Here is a 12,006-nt window from a genome sequence, read left to right as displayed (position 1 = left end):
CCAGGTGCTCCCATGCTATCATCCAGGCTCTGCTGTCTTCCCGCTGCTATCCCAGGATGCCTGGGCTTTATGTTCTGGCTCCACACAGCCCTGCGGTCCACAACATGGTCACTGCCATTTCTTTCATCCTCAAACCACACTGTCTAGGGCCAGATTGGGTCTCTTCCAGTTGACCCAAAGAAAAAAAGGTGGGGCAGAGAGACGTGAGTCCCCAGAATCCCCAGCAAGTCTCCCTGACTCTCATTGGCTCCGAGTGGGTTACAGGCCCATTCTGGAGCCAATCGCTGTGGCCAGAAACATGAGGTAGAAGCCGGGAGCTGAGGTTGGAGGCAATCCCGGCTTGGGGGTGGGGAGCAGTGCATGGTCAGAAAAGAAATTCAGGGTCCGAGCTCTACTCCACTGGCCCTCATGGGCCCTGTGCTGGAGTCCTAGTTCAGTTACCCTACTCTGCTGCAGCCCCCACACTTCACATCAAGTTGATTCCAGGGCACAGAAGTGGGGAAACCAGCCTCATGCTCCTGGGGCAGGGGGTCACTTTCAGGCATTTATTCTCATCGATGCCCCCCAACAACCCACCCCTTTCCCAGCTTCCACCCTCACCCCCCTGCCCCAAAGACCAATGAGGCAGCTCACACAGGACAGAGGCTAAGTTTATTTTGAGAACTCGTTGTCTGGGGACTTGTAGGGTCATCCTTCAGTGGCCAGAGGAAGGGGGCTCCTCAGTGTAAGGAACGCCCCTTCCACTCCAGAGGGACCCGAAAATACCAGGGCAAGACCAGGCTACACAGCCTGTGTGGGTCGAAGAGGACCCATCTGCTCCAGGTCTTCCTCCACCCCACATCCCTCCTCCCCCAGCCAGAGAGGACAGAAGGGGGGATGCGAAGGTTAGTTTTGTGCCAACCTGGCTAGGCTAAAGTACTCGGTCATTCAAACACTCGTCTGAGAGTTGCTGTGAAGGCATGTTGTAGATGTGATTCCCATCTTCAATCCCTTGCCTTTGAGTAAAGCAGATTACCTTTTGCTATGTGGGTGGGCCTTGTCCAATCAGTTGAAGGCTATAAGAGCCAAAACTGGTTTCCCAGAGAGAAAGGAATTCTGCCCCAAGACTGAAGCATGAAATCTTGCTGGTTTCCAGCCTACCCTGCAAATTTTGCTTCAGCAAACTGTTTAAAATAAATCTCATAATATATATATTATACATATGTGTATATATAGGCACATATATGTACACACACACACACACACACACACACACTTATATGCTATTGGTTCTGTCTCCCTAGAGAGCCCTGACCAATAGAGAAGCCTCACCCCCTACTACTGCCAAGCTTGGGAGGGGGGAGGAGTTGAGCTGACCCCAGGCAAAGTGAAGGCTCTGATTGTTAAGGGGAGGCAGAGAAGGTTAAGCCAGGTCATGAGGGTCTCCAGCCCCAGGCAGGCAAACGCTCAGACACCCATATTCTTGGCCCCCTGTCCAAGCCCCTTGGGCCCCTTGACCTCACTGGCCAAAGTGTACCACTCCACCATCAGGAAATCTGAATGATCCCCCCATCTACAGAGGGCAAGACCAAGTAGAGTCAGGTCACAGTCGACACCCCCCAGAACCTGACCACAGGCAGGGTGTGAGCAAACGCACCCTTAGGGGGTCAAAAAAAAAAACAAGTGGTGGCATGTTAGGGTACAGAGTGACAAAGAGATTCTTAGGTGTGAAAGCACTGGGTGTTAGCCTGGTGAGGAATTCAGTCGTGGCTGTGTCAACCTAGCACAAGGACAGCTGTTGACACCGATGATGGGGCCACCCTATGTTGAGTATTGGCTGGTGAGGACCGGGGAACAGAACTCACTGGGTGTCAGGGCAACACTGCACAGGGAGCCGGCCTCCGAGGCTGGACTAAAGGAATACACAGCGAGGGCCGGGCACTGGTCTGCTCTGTCCAGGATCCAGGGGAAGCTTGGTGAGCTTGGCCAGTGGAGAGTTGGAGGGTTAGAGGAAGGGCTGTCGACATCCATGCATCTTGCAGGGTGTTGGAGGCAGGCCCCTTGGGTATTGGGGCATGCTGGGTGTTTTCTGATTGCGGCTAGTTACCAGATGTTGGAGAAGGGACATACTGCCCCTTAGGGTGTCCTTTTTTTGGACCATTTTGGTGTTTGGCTGCCAGACCTTAGATGGTGGCCAGTATCTGGGATGCAGGCTTTGGAACACCCACACATCACATCAAACACTCGTCTAAGAGTTGCTGTGAAGGCATGTTGTAGATGTGATTCCCATCTTCAATCTCTTGCCTTTAGGTAAAGCAGATTATTTTTTGCTATGTGGGTGGGCCTTGTCCAATCAGTTGAAGGCCATAAGGTACAGCGCAGCAGCCTGTTTGGGTGAGCACGTTGCCAGTCGTCTGACGAGAAGTTGGGGTGTTGACAGTGGTGGGATTTGGGATGTTCACATGTTGGGCTTCAGCCATTCAGAGGTGGGGAGTCAAGGCACTGAATGCTGGGGTGCTTCAGTGTTGGCCTCAGGATTGGCCAACGTGTTGGCACTGACTGATGGGAAACTGGGACTTTAGATGCTAGAGATGCTAGAGTATTCACCTGTGCCCTGAGTGTTATTCCACGTGTGGGATAACAAGATGCTGAAAAAAAATGATGGAGTATCGCAGGGCCAACGTGTTGGATGCCAGCTGTTGGGAGCCGGAGATTGCCAATGCTGGCACACTAAGGTTCTGGAAGTGTCCACAGATTGGGTGTGTGGGTCTTGGCCCAGTTGCTGCAGGGTCAATGCGCTGGGGGGTTGAATATGGATATAAGAGAGCTGGAGGTGCTGAGTGCTGAGAAGACCACAAACTGGGTGAGGGCCTTTGGGTGGGACTGCATCGGCCAGAGATCTGTTGGAACCTGCTGATTGGGCTCCAGGCATTGGGGAGAGCAGGCTTGGCCTTCCTCCCCCAGGTCCAGCAGTGGATTCGGCTAATCCCTTTCCCCAGTGAGTAGACTCAGGAGTGTGCATATTTGGGGCAGACACCCTCACCTACCCTTCCCACCCAGCCCTCACCTGCCTTGTAGGGCATCCAGGCATAAAAGGAGACCTCACCTATGGTGACTCAGGACATCCAAATGTCACAAAGGCTGGAGAACGGGGGAAAGTTAGTGCACTCGGGTATACACCAATGGACCAGCCCATCCTCATCTCTCTGGGGGTAGGAGGTGCTACTAGGATGGGACATAGGTGCAGTCACTGATGTCAGCACCCACTGCCAAGGAGAGACCAGAGTGACCTTGGCATTGCCTGATTGACAAGCAGGACACTAAGGGGCCGCTAAGAGAGTAAATCCTAAGTGCTCTGACCACAAATAAGAAATGGTAATTATGTGAGGCGATGGAGGTGGTACCTAACACTATGGTGGTGATCATGGTAATCACCCTGCAACATGCAAGTATATCAAAGCATCCCACTGTGCACTTTAAACTTACACAACGTTATAGGTCAATTATATCAAAGCTGGGGAAAAAAGAGTAGGTATAGATTAAATTCAGGGGAAAAATGTAAATACGTAACAATTGCTGATGGATTAAATAAATTGAATCATCCATCCAAAAAATATTTTTAAAAGATTTATTTATTTATTCATGAGAGACACAGACTGAGAGAGAGAGAGGCAGAGACACAGGCAGAGGGAGAAGCAGGCTCCTCACAGGGAGCCTCATGTGGGACTCGATCCTGGATTCCGGGATCACAACCTGAGCCAAAGGCAGGCGCGCCCAACCGCTGAGCCACCCGGGCATCCCTCCAAAAAATGTTTTTAATAAAAATTTAAGTTGAGGGCACCTGGGTGGCTCAGTCGGTTGAGCATCAAATTTTTTATTTCAGTTCAGATCACGATCTCAGGGCCGTAGGATCAAGCCCCACATTGGCTCCACACTCAGCACAGAATGTGCTCAGGATTCCCTCTCTCCCTCTCCCTTGGCCTTTCCCCCTCACTCACGTGTGTGCTCGCTCCCTCACTCTCTCACTCTCTCTCTCTCTCCCTCTCAAAACAAATAAACAAACAAATAAAATATTCAAATAATAACAATAATAATAATAATTTCTCAGTCCCAGAATCACCTACTTGCCTGGTATGAAGAAATCCGGCTAAGATACTGGGAAGCAGTGCCCAGGTCCCTTCTGGAGAAACAGATGATAAGATTTCTGGATACCGCATTAGCGTTCACTCTGCTTGACAAGACGTGATCGTATGATTAATTACCAAGGATGCGACTTAAAAATCCACTGTGATTTAGCCCAACGCTTCACAGAAGAATACGGGTTTCAGGAACTTTCATGAACAATGACAGTAAGGGACGGACCACATTCTGATGTTTAATCTGTTTTATGTTGGGCTGAGGATCCTATCCAGCAGCATTAAACATTTGCTATAGACTCTTCCCTTTTGATTTGTCACTTGCTACAACTGGACTCCTAAAGGGACGTTTAATGGTCACGACTATGGCATGGTTAACAATTGGTGGCAGAGGTCACCTTTGATGTTTGAAAAACAAAAACAAAACCTAAAACTAAATGTACTGGCAATCTAGACACGGTTTATAGCTCGCAACTATTTCCACGTTCAGAGGAATGAGAGAAATCTGACAAAGGAATTATTAAAACCAAATTGAAACTCTTTTTTAAAAAAATCACCATACGCCATGATTCCCAAATTGACACCTCTGTTTGCATCCTAGGTGGCCCCTGGCGACATCTCAAAGGTCATGTGACCCGGTTGTCTTCGCCAGCTCCGTTCAAGACACATTAGTTCTTCACTCGCTCAGGCCAGGAGCATCGTGGGGTCCTCAGCATCTCTCTGCACCGCATATCAAATCCCTCAGCAAACCCTAGAAGCTCCGGTTCAAAATCTAGCCAGAATCAACCCACTTCCCTCCTCCTTAGCCCCACCTGGTCCTATCCTATCATGGCCTACCTGAACCAGTCCTGGTCCCCAGGCCACCCATGCTCCCATAGTCTATCCTCCCCACACCAGCCCCCAGAGGGCGCCCGTGAGCCCCTGAGCCAGGTCCGCAGCCCTCCAGGGCTCCCACTCTCCTCAGAGTTAAAAATCCAAGTTCTAAAAATAAAAATAAAAATAAAAATAAAAACAAGTTCTCCCTGCCTCTCCGCCCCCCCTCTCTCCCCTTCCCTCACTCTGCTCCAGTCACATGGGCCTCCACATAGTTCCTCCAACTTCCAGGCACAGTCCTGCCCCAGGGCCTTTACATGGGCTGTTCCCGTGCCTGAACCACTGTTCCCCCCAGATATCATCAGGCTCCCTCCCTCACCTCCTTCATATCTCCTCAAATATCACCTCCTCAGAAAGGCCTCCTCTGATCCTGAGCTAAATAACCACATCCCTCCTCTGATTCATTCTCTCTCCTTCTTATCTTGCGTTCTGTTAATTCAGGACACTGATCACTATCTCCTATCTCATTACTTACTGATTTGGGTAGTGTTTGTCTCTGCCATCATCATGCCAGCCCTTGCAGGGCAGGACGACTCCTCTCTGTGTCTCCAATGTCTCAAACCGACGCAACTGCCTCGGATCAGATCTCAACTTCATCCCCTGCCCGGCACTTGGGACCTAAAGCAAATGTCCCATGTCGGGTGGGGATCAGTCCAGCCAATGAGCTCACACAGTGGTGGACATGCAAAGTGCCTGGCACGAGACGGGTGCCCAGTCAGTGCATGTCTACGCCAGGTGTCCTCGCCTATGCATCAGCATTTTCCCAAAGGTGTGCGTACACAGGCAGGCCTGCACCTGTGTGTCTGCACACCTGCATGTCTACCTGCAGGCAAGACACACACCCAGAAGCAAATCAAGTCAACCGCCGCAGGCCAGGCCGAGCCCCCTCTTCCTCCTCCCCGTCCAGACCCAGTACCCAAGGACCCCACTCTGGTCCTGGCAAAGGCCCCACCACACCTCACCTCCACCAGCTTACCTGGTTCAGGATTGGATCTTCCATCTGAGTTGAGGGTGTCCGTCGACTTCCAAGGCTACAGGTCATGGGTCAACAGGGTCCCAGCCGGGGGCAGGGGTTACCTCTGCTGCCACTATGAAACCCACAGTCTTTGGAGGACTCCACAGGGACAGTGCTGGGAGGGGTCTCTCTTCGGCTCCCCAGAGGACCCCTCCCCTCCATCCCATCCTTGCTGGGGTCAGGATTCATCTCACACCCACCCAGCTCCACCCTGGAGCCCTCACCTCTGGGATGCCCACCTGACCTGCAGGGACCACTGGGATGGGTGAGCCAAGAGTCCAAGAGGATCAGCCCTTGGGGAGGCCAAAGGGACAGTGACTGGTGTGGGGGTCTCCCCCACTCAACCCCTGGCGACTCACCTGAAGCGGCGGCCGAGGCACCATCACCAGGTAGGCCTTTACCATCCGGGGCAGGGGCTCCTCTTCTCCCATCACAGCACTGGACAGACAGGAGAGCATTGAGCCTCAGGAATGCACTAGTGCCCACCTGGCCCTGACTGGGGAGGTTTCCCCGTAGATCAGGAGCAGCACAGGTATGTCCTGCTCTTTCCGGGGGTGGAGGAACAAGACAGGGGATGTCACCCCAGCAGCCACCTGGCCTCCCTCCTGTGGTGCCCCCCTTCTGGGCCTCACTTTCCCACGCACACTTGTGGGTTCCACACACCAGAGCTTCATGGCCAAGCAGCAGGGACTCGGGGAGGCAGGGCAGGCCCCACCCAACCTCCAGACCTCCAAGTGACAGGTGGAGAAAAGGAGTGGACGAGGGGATGACAGTGCTCGCAGGCAAACACTCCGTTGTCTGTGGCAGTCACTGGCCATCCACAGCCAGACACCTGGCCATCCCCAGGAGGCCCTAAGCCACTCACAGAGGGACATGCCGCCTCCATCAGCTGGGCTTGAAACCATTCTCTTGGAGAAAGGCAGAGAGTCATTTCCATACCATTAGCTTCTGTTTTTTCCCCCTTAAGCTTTTATTTATTTATTTACGAGAGACACGGAGAGAGAGAGGCAGAGACACAGGCAGAGGGAGAAGCAGGCTTCCTGTGGGGAGCCCGATGCAGGACTCGATCCCAGGACCCAGGAGTCACAACCTGAGCCAAAGGCAGACACTCAACCACTGAGCCACCCAGGCGCCCTTCCATTCCATTAACTTCTTGCGACTGCCATGACATTACTACAGACTTTGCAGCTTAAACAACACAAAAGTGTTGTCTTACCATTCCAGAGGTCAGGAAGTCCCTCCCAGGGCTCACCAGACTAAAAAGGTATCCACAGGCTGTGCTCCCTTCTGGAGACTTCAGGGAAGGATCGATTTCTTTGCTTATTATGGTTTGCTGGCAGATTTCAGTTCCTTGAGGTTTCCTTGCTGACCGTCAGCTGAGGGCCATTCCCAGCTTCTAGAAACACCTGCATTTCTTGGCCCATGGCCCCTTCCTCAGCTTCAAAGCCCACAGAACAGGCCAAATCCCTGTCACCCTTCAAGTCTCCCCTCCCCGTCTTCCGTGTTGCTTCCGTCCCTGCCAAGGAGGGTTCCCTGGTTTTAAGGATCCATGTGGTGAGATTGAGCCACCCAGATGATCCAGGATCACCTCCTCATTTCAAAATGCATAACTTTTATCACATGCACAGAATTCCTTTTGCCATGAACATGTAGGGGAATATACTCAAGGTTCTGAGGATTAGGACGTGCACAGCTTGGGGGTGGTGCTTTTCTGGCTGCCACATGCACACGGACACCACACAGGCAGACCCCGGTCCATGGCTGGCTCCCAGGGCACCTCCACGCAAATTAGAACAAGTCACCTTGTCATCACATACACTTCAAAGTCATCGCCATGGACCAGCTTAGAATGAGACCCTTGACTGCCCTCTGCTGGAAAGTAGTCAAAATAAATGTACAAACCCACCATGTCTCTGATGTGAAGGGAGCCCCCCAAAGATGGGGCCCTAGAAAGGAAATCGGTGCCCTCGCCCAAAACATATACACAGAGAAGAGCACCTGGGTGGCTCAGTTGGGTGAGCGTCTGCCTTCGGCTCAGGTCATGATCTTGGGGTCCTGGGATCGAGCCCTGAATTGGGCTCCCTGCTCAGCGAGGAATCTGCTTCTCCCTCTCCCTCTGCCCCTCTCCCCTGCTTGTTCTCTCTCTCTCTCTCTCTCTCTCTCTCTCTCTCTCTCTCTCCCTCTCTCTCTCAAATAAATAAATAAAATCTTTAAAAAAAGAAAAAGCATATACACAGACCCAGTTAGAGGCGCACGCCTACTCCCTCACATCCCACAGTGAAACCAGTCACCATCTCCCGCCAAATACTTTTGTTTTGAGTCACCGGTGCAAGGGTTGAGTCTAGGGCTCAGTGAAGATTTCCAGCAGAGGAAGGAGGACAGCTCATCTGGGGGGTGGGGGTGGGGGTGTCTGTGGACTTTGTGGGTAACTGACCGCAATCACTAAGGGGCCACACTCAGGATTCCAGAGGCTGGTGGGTGCTAGACAATAGGAAGTAGCCACTTGGATGGCACACAACCTCGGAGGCTTGGGCCCTGCCTGTAAACACGCATTCCCCACACTAATATTTATTGAGCGCAAACTGCATATCAGGTGCTGTTCTAAGGCAAGTGGGAGACGAGACAGGTATGAGCCCACCTTGCCAGGGGATACTTTTTTAAGCCAAAGAACAGAGAACTATCCCCAAAATTGCCGTGGCAGGGGACAACCCCATCCCATCCATCCCTGGACAGCATGTTCCACTGAGAACAGCGCAGGGAAAGACTATACGGTTCCCAGGCCCACTATAGTCTGTTCAACCCTTAATGCAGGTGAAAGGTGGATAGGTATGGAAGGGGGGAGGGAAAGATGGGAGGATGCAGGCGGGTGAGGAAGAGAACCCCAAGACAGAGAAACACAAATGCCCAATACAGAGGAGATCACTTGCCATAACTACACTGGTGGGCTAGCTTGGAGATTGTAGACTCTGAGAATAGGTTCTCTTCTTTGGAGAAGGAGAAACACCCATTAGGACCAAAACTCTCTAAGTTTTAAGCTGATAACTCAATACCCAGCCACACACCAGCAGATGGGTGTGGGACGCTAAGAGAGAGGAAAAAAACATAGCCTCAACATTTGGCAGCTCCTCCATCAAGACGTGGATTCTGATTCTCTACTTCTTGAATCTGAGCTTGACCATGTGACTTGTCTTGGCCAATGAAACATTAGCAATCACGCCACAAGGGGAAGCTTGAGAGGTGCTTGCAGGCCAGACTTGCACCCTCTGCCTTCCCTGGCAACTCTGCACCACAATGGGAATGAGCTGGAGCTCACCTGCTAGAGAGGCCACGTGGCAGGGACCCTAGGCACCGCAGCCAAGAGCCCGCTAACTACCGGACACATGCATGAAGCCTCCAAGATCGTGCAGCCCCAGCCAACCCACCAGCCAACTGTAGTCCCATGAGGGAACCAGGCATGAGCAGCAGAAGAACCACCCCCACGGAGCCCAAATGGCCAACCCACAGAATCAGGGGTTAATAAATGATTTTTGGTTTAAGCTATTCCATTTTAAGGTGGTTTGTTAGTTCCCTGACAACAACCACACGGGCAAAGGCATTGGTGTGGTCACCATACATGTTTCCGTGCCACAAACTCTACTTTATTCGCCACAGAGGTACTAGGTGGCAGGAATTCCTTACTTCAAACTTCTACATGAGCTAGAAGTATGGCTAAGGAATCAACCTGTGTCTCTGCTTAAAAAAAAAAAAAAAAAAAAACAACAACAACAACATAAAAAACTATAACTGGAACTCCTGAGTGGCTCAACCGATTGAGCGTCCCAACTCTTGACTTCGGCTTGGGTCATGATCTTGGGGTCATGGGCTCATGCCCCACATTGGGCTCCACACTTAGTGAGGAGTCTGCTTGGGATTCTCTCTCTCTGTCCCTCTCCATCTGCACCTCCCTCCCTCTCTCCCTCCCTCCCTCTCTAAAATAAATAAATCTAAAAAATATATTATTATCTCGATGTTGCAGGTGGGGAAACTGAGTCATGGGGAGATTACATCGTTTGCTGGTAAGGAGTTTGCATCCTGTTCCAACTCCTTGGCCAGTTGCTACGTTGGACTGGCACCCCGCACTGTCACTATCTATGTACCTCTGAGCAAGGCGCTATGCTCTTGTGACTGTTCCCTCTCACATCAAATGAGAGGAGCAAAGGAAAATCAGAGGTGCTTCACCTGGACTGGGCAACCATGGTACCATACCACGTCCAAAAAAATCATCTGGATAAATATACTGTGGGGGGAGGGGGCAGGCAGTGAGTTAGAGGTGGTCTACAGATCTCATTCGATTCCCAGATGAGTCTGTGATCCAGAGAAGGTTAAGAAATACCAGACAGTACGTGATTGAAGGCACATTCCAAGGGTCAAGTTTCTATTCAAGTCGACCCCAAATGCTACGATTACAATTATCCAGAAACCAAGCGAATGGTCCTGGGTACGACTCAGGCCACATCACAGCCGCGTTGAATTGTGGTCAAGGTTAAACGTGACCCTGGTCTTACAGGCGTGAGCAGAATGTATCTTTCTGACCCACCCTGTGCCCTGGACTTGGAACTAGACCCGTTCTGGGCTCTTCCCCACATGTCACGACCTGCCCGGAGAGGCTCCTCTCACCCCTGCCCCCTGTGAGGTTCTGCTGCTTCAGCTTTGACCGCTGAGCCCTGACCAGCCACACCCTGAGAAAGCAGTTAGTGGTTATTACAGGAACTGCCAGAAGAATCTACAGCAGACTCTGTCTGAAGCAACCCTTGCCTAATTTTCCAGGAGTCTGGCTCATCATGGTAACTGTTTCTGGTCCCGAAGTTTCCCCAGGGGGAAGCATCACTATCTTTCACAACTGCTCACCACCAGCCCCACGGCCGGCTCTGCGCCCGCTCCTGTCGCCTCCTGCCTCGACTTCCCGCAGCCAGCCCTGGTCCTCCTACCTGCCTCCAAGTCTTCAAGCCAACGTGACGTCAAAAGCACCTACAGCTGCTCCTAGCCACGGCCTTGGGTGTCCTGAGCGAGACTCCTCTTCGTAACGACAGCCCAGTTCACGTTAGGCTGGTCATAAACTTTGCTGGGTTGGACAAGAAGCATGCAAACTTTTCCTTTGGGTGGTGGAATTTTTGCCAAGCAACATCTTACAGAAGCTTGTTATGGAAGCCCAGGCAACGTTAAAACCGTCAGGACAGCAGAACCCTAGGGAGTGGCATCATGCGCAGGACCTGCAGGCATCGGGGTACATATGCCAAGATCACGTGCGGGTGGTCTGGAGAAATCAGGAATACGGGCCTGTTTCCCCACAGGGCAGGCCCCGGCTAGGTGAGCGAGAGCAAGGGTTCAGCGAGCAGGAGCTCAGGCCAAGAAGGAACCATGGGAACAGAGGCCCTGGGAATTTGCAGACATCTCGGGGAGGGCACTGGGCTTCCCGCAGGTCGTGGGAGAGAGGCAGGCGCCAAATCTCCGAGGCCCGGGTGACCCCAGCTGACATCTGGATAACATCTGTTATACAAAAGAGCCCGTCCAAGCCAACAAGCAGTAACCCCAGCAGGGCTTTCAAACACCCAGCAGAGTTTTTTACAGAGCTTTGGAGAGATTCTTTTACAACAAACTCACTAGCAGCCACCCCGCTCAGCAGCGGTTCAGACACACCCCAAGCCCCACACATCCCCCACACATAATAACCTACTACTTAATATATGTTTAGCCTCAGACACTATACTATCCCTTTACACGTATTAATTCATATAATTCCTATAACAAATCCTTGGGGAAATGCTATTATCATCCCCATGAAAGCCAGAGGGAGCTGCCTCAACATCCTTCCACGGAGAAGGGCCAAGCCCCTCCCCACAGCCCACAAGGCCCTCCAGGCCCTGCCCCTGTCACCTCCCTGCCCTCACCTCCCCCCTCTCTCCCCCCTAGCTCATTCTGCTCCAGCCCCAGGCCTCCTCAGGCCTCCTCCCTGTTCCTCTAACA

The 12,006-nt window shown here is 52.1% G+C and overlaps 1 long non-coding RNA gene across 1 annotated transcript; it reads right to left on the bottom strand.

Moving 5' to 3' along the window:
* Nucleotides 1-3,595: 3,595 nt before the first annotated feature.
* On the bottom strand, nt 3,596-11,549 carry LOC140593965 (uncharacterized). The gene is made up of 2 exons (XR_011994491.1): nt 10,971-11,549; nt 3,596-6,441 (listed from the first exon to the last, which is right to left on the bottom strand). It is a non-coding gene; the product is annotated as an uncharacterized lncRNA (long non-coding RNA).
* Nucleotides 11,550-12,006: the final 457 nt, after the last annotated feature.

Source organism: Vulpes vulpes, chromosome 9 (assembly GCF_048418805.1).
Source record: "Vulpes vulpes isolate BD-2025 chromosome 9, VulVul3, whole genome shotgun sequence".
NCBI lineage: Eukaryota > Metazoa > Chordata > Mammalia > Carnivora > Canidae > Vulpes > Vulpes vulpes.
This window is presented reverse-complemented; position numbering and strand designations above follow the sequence as displayed.